The sequence below is a fragment of the Monodelphis domestica genome, chromosome 1 (assembly GCF_027887165.1).
Source record: "Monodelphis domestica isolate mMonDom1 chromosome 1, mMonDom1.pri, whole genome shotgun sequence".
Lineage (NCBI taxonomy): Eukaryota > Metazoa > Chordata > Mammalia > Didelphimorphia > Didelphidae > Monodelphis > Monodelphis domestica.
The window spans coordinates 607,861,512-607,878,364 of NC_077227.1; the positions used below are offsets into that span (position 1 = coordinate 607,861,512).

The 16,853-nt window shown below is 38.1% G+C and overlaps 1 pseudogene; it reads right to left on the reverse strand.

The window, feature by feature from the left end:
• Positions 1 to 13,624: 13,624 nt before the first annotated feature.
• LOC100033241 (rho GTPase-activating protein 11A-like) lies at positions 13,625 to 16,300 on the reverse strand (annotated as a pseudogene).
• Between the last annotated feature and the right edge of the window lie 553 nt (positions 16,301 to 16,853).

The window sequence follows — 16,853 nt, forward strand, 5'->3', positions numbered from 1 at the left end:
TAGAATTAATATTTTAAATGACCTCTTAATCTAATGAATCATTTTTATGAACAGCCCCCCTCACCCCATTACATATATTCCTCTGCCCATTGAAATAGCCTATGTAGTTGGAAGTCCAAGACATACACATACACACACAATTAAAGGTGACAGGTGCAATATAATAAGCAGTAGTCTCAGGGATTCTTTCTGGCCTAGCCTATAAAGGAGGGCTTCATAAAGGAGGTGACATTTAACTTAGTTTTGTGAAAGATGGTTAGGAAATACAAGGGTAAAATTGAAGGTTAAAAGTATTCTGGGTGAACTGAGAATAAGATGACTAAAAGTATAGAGGTGGTTAGCCTTTGGAAAGTGATAATTCGAAACCATTGGATGTCATTTTCTAAGGGATTATCCTACCACTCAGGGTAGGGTCAAATGACCATCTATGCTTAAGTTATTTTCATCTTTAGTGTGAGCAAATCAACTTCCTCTTGGCAAGGGAATATTGTATTTGAAATCTCATCATATTGGTTAAATCCAAGCTCAGCTTCTTACTTTTTGTCTGAAGTTGGGCAGGTCATTTCATTTCTCTTGCCTTACATTTCCAAAACTATAAAATGAAAAGTGTTAAACTAGATAAGCTTGATATTTTTTGAGCCCCAAATGCTATGCATTTATGTAAACTTGTTGGTCTTGAAGTATGCTCCATCCTTGTCATGGGCACTTCTGAAGCATGATAGAAAAGAAATATGTACAGTCCCAAGTTATCTATACCTTCAAGGAGTTGCCACTCTGAAAAGGAGGATTCCTCCACCTGCCTTTTTTTTAAACAAAGACTTTTTCTTTTTTCATCAGGCTGAATGTAAAGAGATCCCTTGGGAGCTGGATCCCACTTTGAAAAATAGAGAGCTTTGCCCCATTCTGTTGGCAACCTAAGTTAGTCTTTTCCCAGGCAACCTAGTGACACTTCTTTTCCAGGTCATCATCAAATGAACTCCAAACTTATTTCAGATACCTTAACAGGTTTACTTCACTACAAGTCAGAACCCCTGAGCTAAAGAGATCTGCCAGCTTCAGCTCTCCTGTCAACAGAGAACACAGGAATGTGCAAGTATTACAAATGAGGACTTGATTTATTGTTTTATTTACAGTCTAGACTTTAAAAAGTGGTAGGGAAAATGTTAAAGATGGAGGTTAAGCTTAAAGGTGTGTGGCTTACTTTTTTTTTTTCCTTTTGGAGAATCTTTTGTTAAACATTTGCCATTTTACCCCTAATTACTAGAGTAGGCCATCATACTCATCAGTACTCATGTCTGAAAGAAGGCAAATTAGACTTTAAATTTTATACTTTACATGCTTTTGGTTCAATAGGATACTTGCTATTGTTGTTGTTCAGTCACTTACAGTTGTGTCTGAATCTTTGTTACCCCATTTGGAGTTTTCTTGGCAAAGATACTAGAATGGTTTGCCATTTCCTTTTCCAGCTCATTTTATAGATAAGGAAATTGAGGCAAACAGGGTTAAATGACTTTTTCAGAGTCACATTGCTAGTGCATTTCTGAGGCCAGATTTGAACTCATGAAGAAGAATCTTCCTAACTTCAGGCCCAGCACTCTATCCACTGTGCCACCCAACTACCCATTACAATCTTAATAGAATTAATAAAATAAATCTATTAACTTAGACTTTTACATTTAGCTTTATGAGAGTTACTCAAGTTCATCTGGTCTAACTTCTTCATTATACAGCAAAGGAAATTGAATCACAGAGAATCTAAATGACATGTATCTATGGTCATACATATATTAAGTAGCAAAGCCATAGTTTGAAAGTACTAAGCCTTGAGATTCCAAATGTAGCATTTATCCTATTGTATTAACTAACCATTTTCTAAGGGACCTTTCTAGGTCTTTCTTGATTCAGTGATTTCTCAGTTCAGGATATCCAATTAAAACCAAGACCTATTGAGCCATGATTACATTGAATAAAACTCTTAAAGGAACAATCCTCTTGACTCAGATATGAATCATTGAACTGTTAAAAAGAACTTTTTATGGACTCATCTTCTGTCTTACATATTCCTGTTGCCAAAACCTGAACATTTGCTATTATTATATAAAAATTAATAACTCCAGGTATTTATTCCCAATATCAATAATCACTTGAAATAGAGAAAGTAGATAAGCATAGACTTAAAGTCTCTCTTCTACTCTTAAGTTTGACCATGTATAGCTCATCCTGTAGGATTCTCTATCCATCTCCCCATGTCCCCAAGTTGGGGAAGTCGACAGAGGTCCAGTCACACCCACACATTTTTATTCACGTTCATGGATGCAGCTCTACCATACAACATGGGATGAACCAGGTCAGCAATCTAGGAGGGGGAGGAGATGAAACTCCCTCTACACAATCCCCACTGTGATTCTATTGGGAGATGAGCACATGGGAATCTCCCAGATTTACATGGCTAGTTTCCCCAATGAATCATTTCATATAACCAGCATATACCTCTAAAGATTCTGACTAAAGGTGCACAATCTATTGTACTTTACAAAGGGGAAATTGCAACAATTTGGGGATAAGAGGGAAAGAAAAGAGGAAGAAAACAACAACAACAACAACAACAACAACAGATTGATAGATGCATTGACAAAAAGCCAATTAAGGGGCAGTGCCCTTTGGCATAAGAGTTTACATTAGAATAAGTATGTTCAATTCCCCTCAGTTCAGTTCATTTTATCCCAAAGTTCATTCTTGATCTTTTGATGTAGTGTGTGGTTTCCACAGGTATCCTTATGGCACCTTCTCCAAAAAGATGTGCTTTCTTGATTCAGGGTGTTGATGAGTTTCTTTTCCTGAAATGTCTCCAAAAGATTTTAAATCTTGGATTTTAGGATAATTACACAATTCCCTCTGAGGAGGGTGTTGACCAACACCAGAATCACCCTGGGATACATGACTGAGTTATGAGGTATATGAATTGATTGTCAAAAGAAAACCAATAACCCAAAAAATATCTCAAATAAAAGAGCAAAAATTAAATTCTGGATAAAAAATAAAATACCAAAATCTTATATATATAAAAATAGTTTAAAAAAAAGAATAAACATGTAACAAGTCCTTGAATCACCAGCAAGGCCCAGTTAAAATAATTTATGTCCCACAAGTCTGTAGGACAATTGCAGCAGTTTTGTACTTTACCCAACAGCAGACCGGACTACAGAAAGTGCTATACTATAAAAGAGAAGGGGCTAGGTTCTGAGGTAAAAAGGAAATATGATTCCCTGGTCTGATTTTATCTTCATTCTCAAGGATAATGGAGTCAAAATGAAAGCCAACTAAGGTACTTGTAGGAAATCTGGCATGAAGGAATCCTGCATGAACCTCCAAAACAAGTCTTGGTGCAGATTCTCATCAGTTCCACAGGGATTATTGGTCTCCTTGACTTTGTACTTCCTGGCACTGTGCAGTGGCCCTTTTGTGATCCCTTCTTCTGAAATCATCCACAATTATTAGTAAAAGTTCCATAATACTTAACAATCAATGGCAGGTTTCCATAGTTTTCAGCTTTGGGATATGCATTGATATTAGGCTTAATAGATATTGTAAACTTATCCTTCAAAATAAAAAACTTTAATACTGATTCCATAAACTTCAAGTACTAAAAAAGAGAATAAAATGCAAACATCCTATTATAAATATAAAGAAAATTAATAATAAAATAATAATAAATCATAAATTCATAGTTCACATTATGGCAACCAGCAAAGTTGGAATGAGAATTCTCAGGTTTTTTTTTTTTTTTATAAAGTCTTTGAGTATAGAATAGGGAGTAGATGAATTTTGCAAAGCCATATTTCTCTCCCACTACCACTCCTGTTGCTTATGCTGATACCTATCAGCCCTCCCACTTTCATTTGCAGGACAAAGCCGGGGCTCCTTGCCAAGAGGGATAAGCCCTTGCCTCCATTTCTGCCCCCACTGCTTCCCTTGCCAGCCTGCCAAATGGATTGGTAAGAATTCTCCCCCACGTGACCCCCTTTAGCTTAGATGAAAGTGTAGATTAGATCCCCTGTCATGATCGGCCTAGGTTGCAACCACACCAATAACCACGTGGACCTCAAACAGCTCTCCCATTTTCCGTAATTTGTTGGAGTAACACCCACTGAGCTTCCCAAGCTGAAACATGCTAGCCCCACCCCACCTTGTGTGGAACCACCCCCACTACCCCCCTACCCCCCAGGAGCTATAGACTTCCAGCTTAGAGTTGAGTCCAGACCCTGGCCCTGACCCCAAACCAGACTGTGGGTGATCCCCTGGGCAGCACCCTCCTCTCTTCCCCTGTGAGGAAATAGAGATTTCCAGCTTGAAGCCTAGATGGTTTTTTAGACCAAAAATGTAGCACAGATGCCCAGTAAGCAGGGCATCTAGCTTAGCCTCCAAGCCAATTCTAAACTAACCCAGGGGGATTTTCAGGCTCCTGGCTGTGAGGATCTCCTATGTGGCCCCTAGATCCTGACCCTACCTAGCACAGTGGCTATAGCCAGGTGACTCAATGGATTGAGAGCCAGACCTAGAAATGGGAGATCCTAGGTTCAAAATCTGACCTCTCTGTGTGGGCAAATCACTAGCAGTTAGGAGTTACCTGCCAAGCACCCCTAAGGCCTAGCTCACCCCAGGCCCCTAACCTTAAAAACACATGGCCACTGGCTTTACTCCTGGGAAGGGGGGAGGGAAGGGACAGAACTTTTATAAGGAAGTATTTTTTTTCTCTCAAACATTCCTTAAAAACTAATGCATCCCCTAGGGTGTGTAAGCAACCACACCAGTTGTTTTTTTTTTTCTCTCCCTAATCTTTAGGACACCTTGCCCTCTGGCCCTTAGAGAGGCCCTAGCCTCTACACACAGGTGTAGCACCACTTACAATTGAAAATTAAAAACTGCAGGCAATTAAAAAAATTAAATAATAATAGCATTAAATTGAATATATCAAACCGAATTGAATCAAATTGAATATTTAAATAAAAGAATTATTAATAATTAAATATTAATTATATTGAATTAAATTAAAACCAAATCAATAAAATTGAACAAGCACAAATTAAACCAAATTAATTCAATACAATATTATTTCAGTGTTTTATTATTTCAAACAACATAGTAAAAATAATTAAAAACACAATATTAATAACATCACGATAAATAATAATTAATTATTAGTAACTATTATTAGTCATTAAGAACTATTGCTTGTTATTAATTATTAATGTCTGTTGTTGATGGTTGGTTGATATTATTAATCATTAATAATAACAACAATAATAAATATTTATTGTTGGTACTATTTTTCAACAATTACTTAGTGCCTTACATTAGCTTCTTATTTAACCCCACTTTAGTTGCCTTCTACAAAAAAATTAAAGGAAGTTGTGTCTCAGATTTTTTTTATGTTTTAGGAACCTTTCATTGTGTAAAATGACCATTCAGCAAAAGTCAGACCAGCTTAAATAAGCAGATTAAGACAGAAAGATTAGACACTATGGGAAAAACTGCAATAAATCAAGCAAAAGCAGGAAAAATTGCTCCAGATTCACCCTTGCATAAATTATTAAGTTCTTGAGGTGATGCTAATCTTCATAAAGAGGTTTGGATAACAAGAAGGAAGCTAAAACACCTTTATCTGGCCAAAGTATGGCTTTTTAAATTTCAAGATCTTAAAAGATTTAAAGTTAGCAATTAAGTGGGCAGCTAGGTGGCTCAGTATATTGAGAGCCAGGCCTAGAGATGGGAGGTCTTGGGTTCAAATCTGACCTCAAATACTTCCTAGCTGTGTGACCTTGGGCAAGTCATTTAACCCCCATTGCCTAACCCCTATAGCACTTCTGCCTTGGAACCAATACACAGTATTGACTCCAAGACAGAAGGTAAGGGTTTAAAAAAAATAAAGTTAGCATTTAAAAACAAAGATCCCAAAGACTCTAAAGATTATAAATACTGGCTCTTGTGTGCAAATCATTTTGATAAATTAACCATGCCCTCCAGGAAGGAAATCATTCTTTCTTGGGATACAGACCATTTTGGCTTAACTCCTTCAACATCTCCTCCTAAACCCTTGATTAGATCTATGAAGAAAAACACCCTATCATCCTCTCACCTGGACTGTGAGGAAGTTTCTTCTCTGATACCTTCAGCCTCTCCCCATGTCAGACCCCACTCTCCCCAATCTACCTCTCTATTCTTACTTACCTTCTGACTCTCAATCCAACTCCCCTTACCCTGGAGAGTTTCTTCCTACTCACTACCCAGTCTCCACCCATTTTTCCTATTCCTACCTGAACCATCCTTCTACTTATTCTCTTGGACATTCCTTTCCCCACCCTCCTTCCCCTGACCCCACCCATCCTATTATGTCTCCTCCTCTCAAACCCACTCACCCTATTATATCATCCCCTTTCCTCCCCAACCCAGCCCTGGCCCCACCCCAGATTAGTCTATCCTTACCCTTCTTCTCCTTCTCCTCCTTCCATTCCTCACAGCCCCCAACCTCTATCTCAACCCTGCCCCAAACCCCACCCCCACTTCTCTCCACCACAACCCCACCCCCACCCCTATCATTTTTCCTCCCTCCTCACCCCCTGACTAATTCCTCCTTCTCTGCTCACCCACTCCTCCCCTTTTTCCTACCTGCTCCACTACAACCCAATCAACCCACACTACAACCCACTCTATTACAATCCAGACAACAAACCAAGCAGCATGTATCAGAGACAATTCAAATAGAGGCCTATCCTCTCTAGGGAATGTTCCAACATAGATGAGGAGACTTAGTGAACATTAGAGATGCAGCTCTCTCTCCACAAGACATTGAAAGATTCAGAGAAAAAAATTCCTTCCTTCAAAATTGATCCCATTGTAGTCATAAATAAGGTTGAAAGCATTTTTCACACATATAATCCCACGTTGATTAATGTAGAAGATATGCTCCAAGCCATGCTAACAGAAAAGAAAAAAAATAAGATTCTTTCTCTAGTTAATCAGGTCTAGGAAGAGGGAAAAATTAATTGTCCAACTGAAGATTCCAAATGGAACCCAAATTCAGAGCAAGATTACTTACAACTATGTCAAGCTAGGACTGCATTACTGAAAGCAATGAGAGGTTATTCTAATAGGCCTGGTAAGTGGACTAAATTCGAATATCTAAAGCAAGAAGATAATGAAAACCTGTCTCAGTTTATGGATAGGCTTATTGTACTGGAAGGCATATATGACCTAGATCTTTCTAGGAAAAGTGATATTAGACAAATCAGGATACAATTTGTAAAAATAAAACAAAACAAAACAAAACAAAACAAAACAAAACAAAACAAAAACAAAAACAGTAGTTAAGAAGTACTTTATGACTAGCTGTCCAAACTGGCCTAATATGGAACTTAAGGAATCAAAAATTGGCAGTTTATGCTTTTGAGGGACATGAGGAAAAGGAGAAAGATAACACTGATTTAATTAAGACATTAAGGAAGGAAATAAAAGAATTAACTGTAAAACATGGAGAGAAGAATAAAGAGAACACTAATTTAGTTAAGACATTAAGGATGGAGAGAAAAGAGTTAACCAAAATAGCCAGAAAGGCAAAACAGGGAGAGGTCATAGCTCCTTTACAGTAATCCATGAAACAACTACTAAACTGTTATTTTTTTGGAAAGGTGGGTCACTTAATTATGAATTATAAGAAGAGGAATCAGGAAAATAGAAATAGATGCTTCAGGAATAATAACAATATTAGGAGGAATATCAACTTGAATGAGGCAAATCATAACTCACACCCAAACCTCCGTGTTCAGTGTAGGAAACCCCTCAGTGTAGGGGAACCCAAAGGAATAGCCAGGGATCTTTCTGATGTGGTGGGGGGAGGGCTCTGGATTTGGGGGTTGAAACCTTTGACTTCCCAGATCTTGATGTGTTAATGCCAGTTATCCCAGTCTTTTACCCTCCCCCAAAATAAAGAACCTCAAATGACCCTGAAAGTTGTGAACACATATTATGATTGCCTCTTAGACACTAGAGATTCCATATCAGTTTTGGTGAGAAAACCTGGTTCTGAATGTAATCCTATTGGCTCTTTGAATGTAGTAGATGTATCAGGAGTACCTCTATAGGTCCAAAAGCTTTCTCCTCAAATGCTTTCTATGGGACCCCTCTCAGTGGAATATTCTTTTATTTTAATGTCAGATTCTCCTACAAATTTGCTAGGGAGAGATCTTTTATGCAAATTTAGAACCACAATAACATGCTCTCAATATGGCTCTATGATGCTAGAATTGTCTGAGGAATCCTTAAATTTGTTCATGTCCTTCTTTCAGATAGTCAGGAGGTTAAGGCATCCCTCACCTTTGAAATCAAAGCTGATATACCTGAGTCTTGATGGGTCATATCTTCTTCCAATGTAAGCCAACTCAAATCAGCTGTTCCTGTTCAGATTGAGACTAAAGGTGGTCCACCTCCTTCTATTCCTCAATATCCCCTATCAAAAGATGCAATTGAGGGAATTCCTCCAGTGATAGATTCATTAATTAAACAAGAAATAATAATTCCATGTAAATCTGAATATAATACACCTATTCTCCCTATGAGAAAGCCAAAACTAGGCCCAGATGGAAAACATGTCATATCAATTTGTATAGGATTTAAGGCCTATCAATAATCATGTCATAAAAAGGGACCCAGTGGTTCCCAACCCAGTCACAATTATTTCCTCTATTCCCAGCACAATCACATATTTTACTGTGGTGGATCTGTGTTCAGCATTCTTCTCAATGAAAAGTCCAGGAATACATTTGCCTTCACCTGGAAAGGCTCATAGAGGTCATGGTCCAATTTATCACAAGGGTTCATCAATAGCCCAACATTGTTCTCACAAATTTTAAAATAGGATTTAGAAAATATCATTTTTCAGAAGAGCTATTTGATAAAATTTGTAGATAATCTACTCTTTGCTTCACCAAATTCCACAGTGTGCCAGGAAAATATCAAGTATCTCCTCTTAGAGCTATATATAAGAGGTTATAAGGTTTTAAAGGAAAAGTTTCAGTGGTATCTCCCCAAAGTTGAATATTTAGGGTTTGTCCTAACTGCTGGTGCCCACTCAATTTCTAAGTGTATTGAAGCTATTCAGAATTTGACTTCCCCCTCCACTAAAAAAAATTGAGGGAAGTTTTTGGAAAAGCAGGGTTTTTAAAGCAGTGGATCCCTCACTATAGGGAAACCACTAAACCCCTTATAACTCTGACAAAAATTTCAATCCCTGAACAGCTTAAATATATGCAGAATACCTGTCAGGTATTTCAGAATTGAAACAGACTATCCTCTCTAGCACTGCCCTAGGCATTCCAGATTACGAAAAGTAATTTACCTTGTATGTACACAAACAGAGAGGGACAATTTCAGGTGTTTTAACTCAAACTTCAGGACCTGTTCAGCATCCAGTTGCTTATTATTCAGCCCAGCTGGACCCAGTTGTTTCAAGAACCCCACCCTGTCTTAGGGGGATAGTTGCCACAGCTTTGTTAATAACTAAATCTACTGATTTAGTATAGGAGTGCCCATTAACCATAATGTGCCCTCATGAATTTCAGACATTGTTGCTAAGGCATAAAACACAGGAATTTTCAGATCAATGACTTGCAAGGTAAAAAGCAACCTTGTTAGGTAATGAAAATATTACCTTGAAATGCTATACAGTCCTTAATCCTGCTACCTTGATTCCAGATTTCCTAATTTCAGAAGAACCATTGCACAATTGTGAATCATTAGTGTCCATGTGTGAAAAGCCTTGAGATAATCTCCTGGACTCTCCTTTAGAAAACCTATACTTACTTTTATTCACTGATGGTTCTTCTTTCATGAGGGATGGCATATGCTATACCAGAACTGCTGTAGTCACAGAATTTGAGACTTTGTGATCAGCTTCACTGCCCTCAAATATAAGTGCTCAAGGTGTAGTATTGATAGCTTTAAAACATGCCTGTATAATTGCCAAGGGTAAGAAAGCAAGAATTTACAGAGTCTAGACATGGCTTTGGAATATGCCATACAGTAGGTATGCTATGACTCCAAAAGGGGTTTTTAACCTCTGTTGGAAAATGCATCACAAATGCAGAGATCATTAATGAAGTGCTTTCTGCTCTCCAGCTACCTGAAGCTCTAGCTATAGTTCAGTACCCATATAGGTGGTACTGATCCTGTTCCTAGAGGGAACCACCAAGCAGATACAGCAACAAAACTTGCTGCCTTAGAAGGACCTGAATTAATTTTAACTTTGACAACTAGTAACAATTCAAATTTATCTCTCTTATAATGAACGAGAACTGGAAAATGGAAACAAAAGTTTAAAGCAAAACAGATCAATGATGTGTGGGTGTCATCTGAAGGAAAACCCCTACTGCCTAGAAATTTTTATCACCAAATATACTTATCTATTCATAAGAAAGGTCACTTTGGCACTCAGGGTATTGTAGGCTCTGTTAAAAAGTTACGAATAACCCCTGGTATAACTACCATAGCCTCTAAAGTATGTGCAGCCTGTTCCATTTGCCAGGCATACAATCAAATGCTTTTCAAGGCAAGGCTTTTGGTGGATGTCCTCTGCCTTACACATCTTTTGAGCATTTACAAATTGACTTTATTACAATGCCTAAGGCTGGACGTTAAAAAGTTTTCCTGATCTTAGTGGATCAACTGACCAGATACCTGAGAGCCTTCCTTAGCACCTGAGCCACAGCAGCTTTTATTTCTAAGGTGCTCTTTTTGCCAGGACATTCTTAGTTTAATATCTATGCTAAATAAATAATACAAGCATAATCATTACAAATCTTCATCTTAAGTCAAATGTACATTGATACTTCAATTATATCAAAATTCAAATTATTTACATACAGGAAATCACCAATGATCAAAGTTGCTTCAAGTTTTACTCTTCTTTCTTAAATACTTTTAATTACAAAATGAGACAAGATAACAGATACAAACATGTCTGTGCAAATTAACTTTAAATATACAGTATGGATTAAAAGTCATTAATTCTTTCTGCCTCGTAGTACATTGGTCTGATTTAGACATCACCAAATAAATCAGAAAGATTTGAACACGTTATAAAAGTCCACACATAGCAGAATCCACTTGGCATAAGTATATATGATGTTGAAATATTTTTTTTAAAAAACAAGAGAAATTTTAAACATGCTGTATTAATAGTAAAGGTATCAAATGAAACTTTTCACAAACATCAACAATATAATGAATCAAATAAGAGAAAAATAAAGTTAATTTATTTCCTTGTTATATCTAAGTTTGCTGAAATTTTATCTAACTTAAGAATTAAAATTGGCAATGGCTTAGTCTTCCTGTCATTTTAAAAGCCACTTATGAAAAAGTTATGTCTTAAAAACAAATTCCAACAACTTTTATAAATCTAGTCAGGATTTTAAAAAGTAAATTAATCTCTGTTCTAAAAAGCCATGATAAAATGTAAATTCCCGACTTCCGGTCAAGATGGCGGCTTAGAGAAAGCTAAAGTTCAGATCTCCGGAAACCCTTCCCTACCGAACTCCAACTATATGCTCCTAGGACATCGAAATTCAAAACAAACAACAGCATAGACCTTGGGAATCCTCCTCCTGTACCTGGATCAAAAGGTACAGCCCCCCCCCCAAAGCCAGAACCTGAGATCATTCGAACCTAAGGGGTAGGCAGAAGGAAGTCCTAGGACCCATCCCCCCCAACCAAGAACACTGAGTCCAAGGCAGCAGAGGGAACCTCAGAGCCTCAGGGCCGGCTATTCTGAAGGCCTCTTCCTGAAAACAACCTGACTCAGTTGAGGGGGCACCCAACACAGACAGCAGGGAAACAGAGAGAGAAGGGGGGAGCCGGTAACCCCCTGGCTGGATCCTTCCATCCAAGTCTCATGGAAGGTCCCTGCCTCAGGGCATATTCAGTTCAACCCAGTGAAAGTTAATCCTATCAGGAGCCCCCCGGCTCTTGGCTAACAAGATAGCAAAGGAAAGTAATGAATGCTGGAGTGGATGTGGCAAAGTAGGGACATTTATTAATTACTGGTGGAGTTGTGAATTGATCCAACCATTCTGGAGGGCAATTTGGAACTATGCCCAAAGGGCGATAAAAGAATGTCTACTCTTTGACCCAGCCATAGCACTGCTGGGTCTGTACCCCAAAGAGATAATAAGGAAAAAGACTTGTACAAGAATATTCATAGCTGCACTCTTTGTGGTGGCCAAAAATTGGAAAACGAGGGAATGCCCTTCAATTGGAGAATGGCTGAACAAATTGTCTTATATGTTGGTGATGGAATACTATTGTGCTCAAAGGAATAATAAAGTGGAGGAATTCCATGGAGACTGGAACGACCTCCAGGAAGTGATGCAGAGTGAGAGGAGCAGAAACAGGAGAACATTTTACACAGAGACTAATACACTGTGGTATAATCGAACGTAATGGACTCCTCCATTAGTGGCAGTGTAATGTACCTGAATAATCTGCAGGGATCTAGGAGAAAAAACACTATTCATAAGCAGAGGACAAAATGTGGGAGTAGAAACACCGAGGAAAGGCAACAGCTTGACTACAGCAGTTGAGGGGATATGACAGAGGAGAGATTCTAAACGAAGACTCTAATGCAAATACTAACAACATGGCAATGGGTTCGAATGAAGAACACATGTGATACCCAGTGGAATCACGCGTCAGCTAAGGAGGTTGGGGGGGGGGGAGGAAAAGAAAATGATCTTTGTCTTTAATGAATAATGCTTGGAAATGATCAAATAAAATATCATAAAATTAAAAAAAATAAAAATTACTTTCTCAAAACAAGCGGGGAAAAAAATTTAAATTCCCCAAAGGGCATATTTGAGAAAAATAGGGCAGTTAAATTTGTACAAGCATAAAAACCCAAGACATTCATCACTGAAATTTTAAAATATCCAGGAAAAACTAATAGTCAGCCTGAGCTACAAACTTGTATCAATATAGACTACATTCCAAGCACCAGAATCTTAATCCTATATACATTATTAAATCAAGAAAACAATGTTCTTTAACTACAATTCCAGAGGCTTAGCTGTTGGTAGTGGAGTTTAACCTTTGCTATGGGATTCTTTGAAGAACCTTTATACCAAACCCTTTCTCTTCCTGATGGCTTTCTGACAACATTCTTTTCTTGTGTACCAACAGAAAAAGTAGTACTTGTATTTACAATAGATTTTAATGATTCATTATTAGTTATGTCATCCAAAACTGACTTTATTTGGCTACCAAGTATCACCTTCTCTTTGCAAATTCTTGAAGGTCTCAGAGAAGTATTCCATGAGTCTGAGAGTTTCTTCACCACTGAGTAAGAATTAGAAGATAATTCCATGCTTGATTTGGAAGTTGGCTCTGTGCTTGACTGGTCAAGTGACATAGACTTTTGCTCTTGCTTATGATCGAAATAACAAAGAGCAGCAGAGGAAGTACTGGATATATTTTCTACATGAGAGGAAAGAGCACCATCACAGTTCACAGATTTAACCAATGCGGAAGGTATCTCTTTAGAGCTGACTGATATATACCTCTCCGGTTGTCTATACACCTCTATTAAGGAATTTATCCTTCTGACAGACTGATGAACAGGAGTACACTGAAACTTTAAAGGTGACTTAACTTTGCTTTCAGTACTTGAATCATTTAATGAAAGTTTGTTAAACCAATATATGTAGTCTGAAACCTTTCCATGTTCTGACATTTGAAAATCTCCTGAAAGAGTTTTATCACAAGTTTGGACCAATGATTGTTGCTTAACCCTTCTTATGTTCCTAGGCTTTTGTAACTTTGATATATGACATGTATCCTGCCCTAAAGATTTAGTAACAACTTCCTCAGAATTGGAGCAACTTGGTTCATTTTCTTTAATACTAGTTTTAATCTCTTGTATTGTAATGATTTCTTTTACTACAGGGAGTTCTTGTTTATTTGTTTGGTCATTCCTGGGAAATTCTTGCTCATTTAAATAGTCCAAGAAAGTATTTAAATGAAGACTTTCTTCTGACTTAATTGATTTCTGAATTGTATGAGATTCCATAGTTGTGTCTTTTACCTGATTTTGAACTTGATCAAATAAGTTTCTTTCTGAAACTATGGAATCTTCTTTATTGTTATGATTTTCATCAAGTTTTTCCTTAGATATCATTGTCACTTCATCATAGTCTTTAGCTTCAAATATATTTTCCTATGAGATAAATTCTACATTGGGTATTTCATTTAAGTTTTCTTTCCTTGAATCATATTCTGATGTAGGTTTGTCACTTATCAAAGTATTAAGATTTCTTCCAGATTCAGAAAATGCTTTCTGCACTTTCACTAAAGTTTCTGTGGTTAAATTATTTTCATCTCCATTTGTTGCGTTCTCAGCTGTTTTCATGCTGACCATTTATATTAATATCTGTGACTTCACAGGAAAATTCAGGTGACATTTCAACCATAAGAACAGGTTCAGAAGGATTGCTTTCCTTGTCAAAAGTTCCCACAAGGAGTGATGTCCCATTTGTACTAATTTCTTGAAAACTGATATTATTAGGTCTAGTGCAAGACATGTGGTAATTCACACCATCTGTTTGTTCTGGAGTTAGCAAATTTTCCTCAGATTTGCTGATATGCTTTGACCCTTTGTTCATCTTTCATCAACATCTGGGCTGAAAAGGAGTCCAGTTTTTACAGACTGAATCCTATTTTTAAAATCTTGTTGACTTGCAAGTCATAGTCCAACATGTTCATATCTTGTCACTCCAGAACATCTGTTTACATCTCTGCTATTTTTCTTCAGACTAAACTTAAGATGAAGGGATCTTCGGAGCTTTTCTTTACAACTTATCTTAGGGGAGAAACAACCTGCTTTCCATGATTCCACCCTGAATACGTTTTTGCTTGCAATCCTTTTACTTCACCTCTGAACACTTGTATTGGACAGATTTCCACTGACAGCTATGGAGGAGATTGAATTCCGAGAAGATGTGCCAGGACTTTCTACAAATTGAACTGATGCAGGTGTTGAAACACCATGGAAGAGACTACTTGGTAAGAATTCAATGTTGAAACTGTCTAGAATAGACTTCATTTTTTTGCTTGAATAGTTATGTGAAGAATCCATTGGTAGTTTTCATTTTTGTATTAGGTGTAAGAAACATTGGTGTTACTGATTGCAAAGCTTTAATTTTAAAAAGTTATGTCTTTTTTTCTTCGAGAGTAATTTTCTCTACCTGAGGTGTATAGAAGGGTGTTCTGTTAGATTTAAGCTTATTCAGTGCTCCACTAATGAAATAGCCTATACTCTTTCTTCTTTTCCTCTTATGTGCAATAGAAGATTCATATTCACTTTCTTCATAGTCCTCTGGAGCTCGGGAGGAATAGGAGCCATCAAGACCTAACATGACTGGAATCTTTTCTAAGATAAAGTCTGGCACACCTCCAATATCAGTTGCATTATCAATAAAGGCCTTTAATATTGCAACTTGAAGTCGAAGCTTTTTTTCTATGTTGGCTGACATTTTTTTCCTGCCCATAACTTGACTGAAAGAGGTTTGGAGCAAGTATTACTGCAAGATTACTACTATTCATCATATTCTCATCAGCTCTAAGAGAAATATTCTGAGAAAGTTAAAGTATCATAATATGGAAACTATATTGTCAGGCATAAGACAAGAGATCAATATTGTAGCAGTATTCTTCTCTTTCCAACTGTTGGATTTTGATAAGAGCTTCTTGCAAATCAACTGGAAGGATCGGTTGTGGCAACTCCCTAAAAAATTGCTTGAGAAGTCCTGAGATATCACACGAAAGTGCATCATCTAGACACAGTTCACCACAATCCAATTTGCTCTTCAATGCTTTCAGATGGATACACAATCCAGATGTCCTAAAAAGCCCCTCAACATGAGCATACTTTTCCAAATATGTGCAAGCATCAACAAGAAAGCTTGTAATATTTCCAAATCCTGGAACAAATGAGTGGGGTAGTTCAGAAATCGGTACTACAAATAGTTTTCCCTTTGCTTCATTTGCTGACTCCTGTGGGTCAAATTCTACCTCCCCTCGAGAGTTCTTGATCCTTTTACCATAAGTGGTTCAGAGATGTTGCAGCACCGCCAACCTCACCAGCTTCTGGGTTCGCATTCTGGATGGAACCCCAAACACCTTACATACCCCCAATCTCAAGGCTTTCCTTTGCCACCGGTTCTTACACTTGCTAAAAGCCTCCAAAGTCTTCCATCCAACTTCCTTCCTTCCACTTCCACCAACCCCGCTGGGGTTCTTCCCTCCACTGTTCACTTCTGTGTCTCCCTCCCCCAATTCCAAGCCCCCTTAGATGGACTTTTCCACACCGTGCTCCTTACCTTTCCCTTCCCCACTGATTGTCCTCAAAGTCTCTCCCCATTGGCTGTCCTAGCTTCCTTGACACTTCACACCAACCTCTCCAGGATCATTTGACACCTCACAACAACTGATCCACACTTTTTAAAGACTTCACACCAACCTGCCCACACTCCCTCAAACACTTTTCACCAGAAAACCTTTCCCTAGATTCCCAGTTCCTCTCTGTTTCCAGTCAGTAGGCTCTAGTGGCCTTGCTCACACTAAACCAGACCCCCTCCTGTTCCCAGTCAGTCATGGCCTGAGCCTTTAAGACTCCCCAGATCCTAGACGCCTTGGTCTCTGTGCTCCCCCACCCTCTCCCAACTGCCTCCCCAAGGTCCAGCCGCCAAGTCCTCAAGCTTTTCTAGTCCCAGTCTGGGTCCCACCATGGTGGGCTCTGCTGTCACCTCATTGCC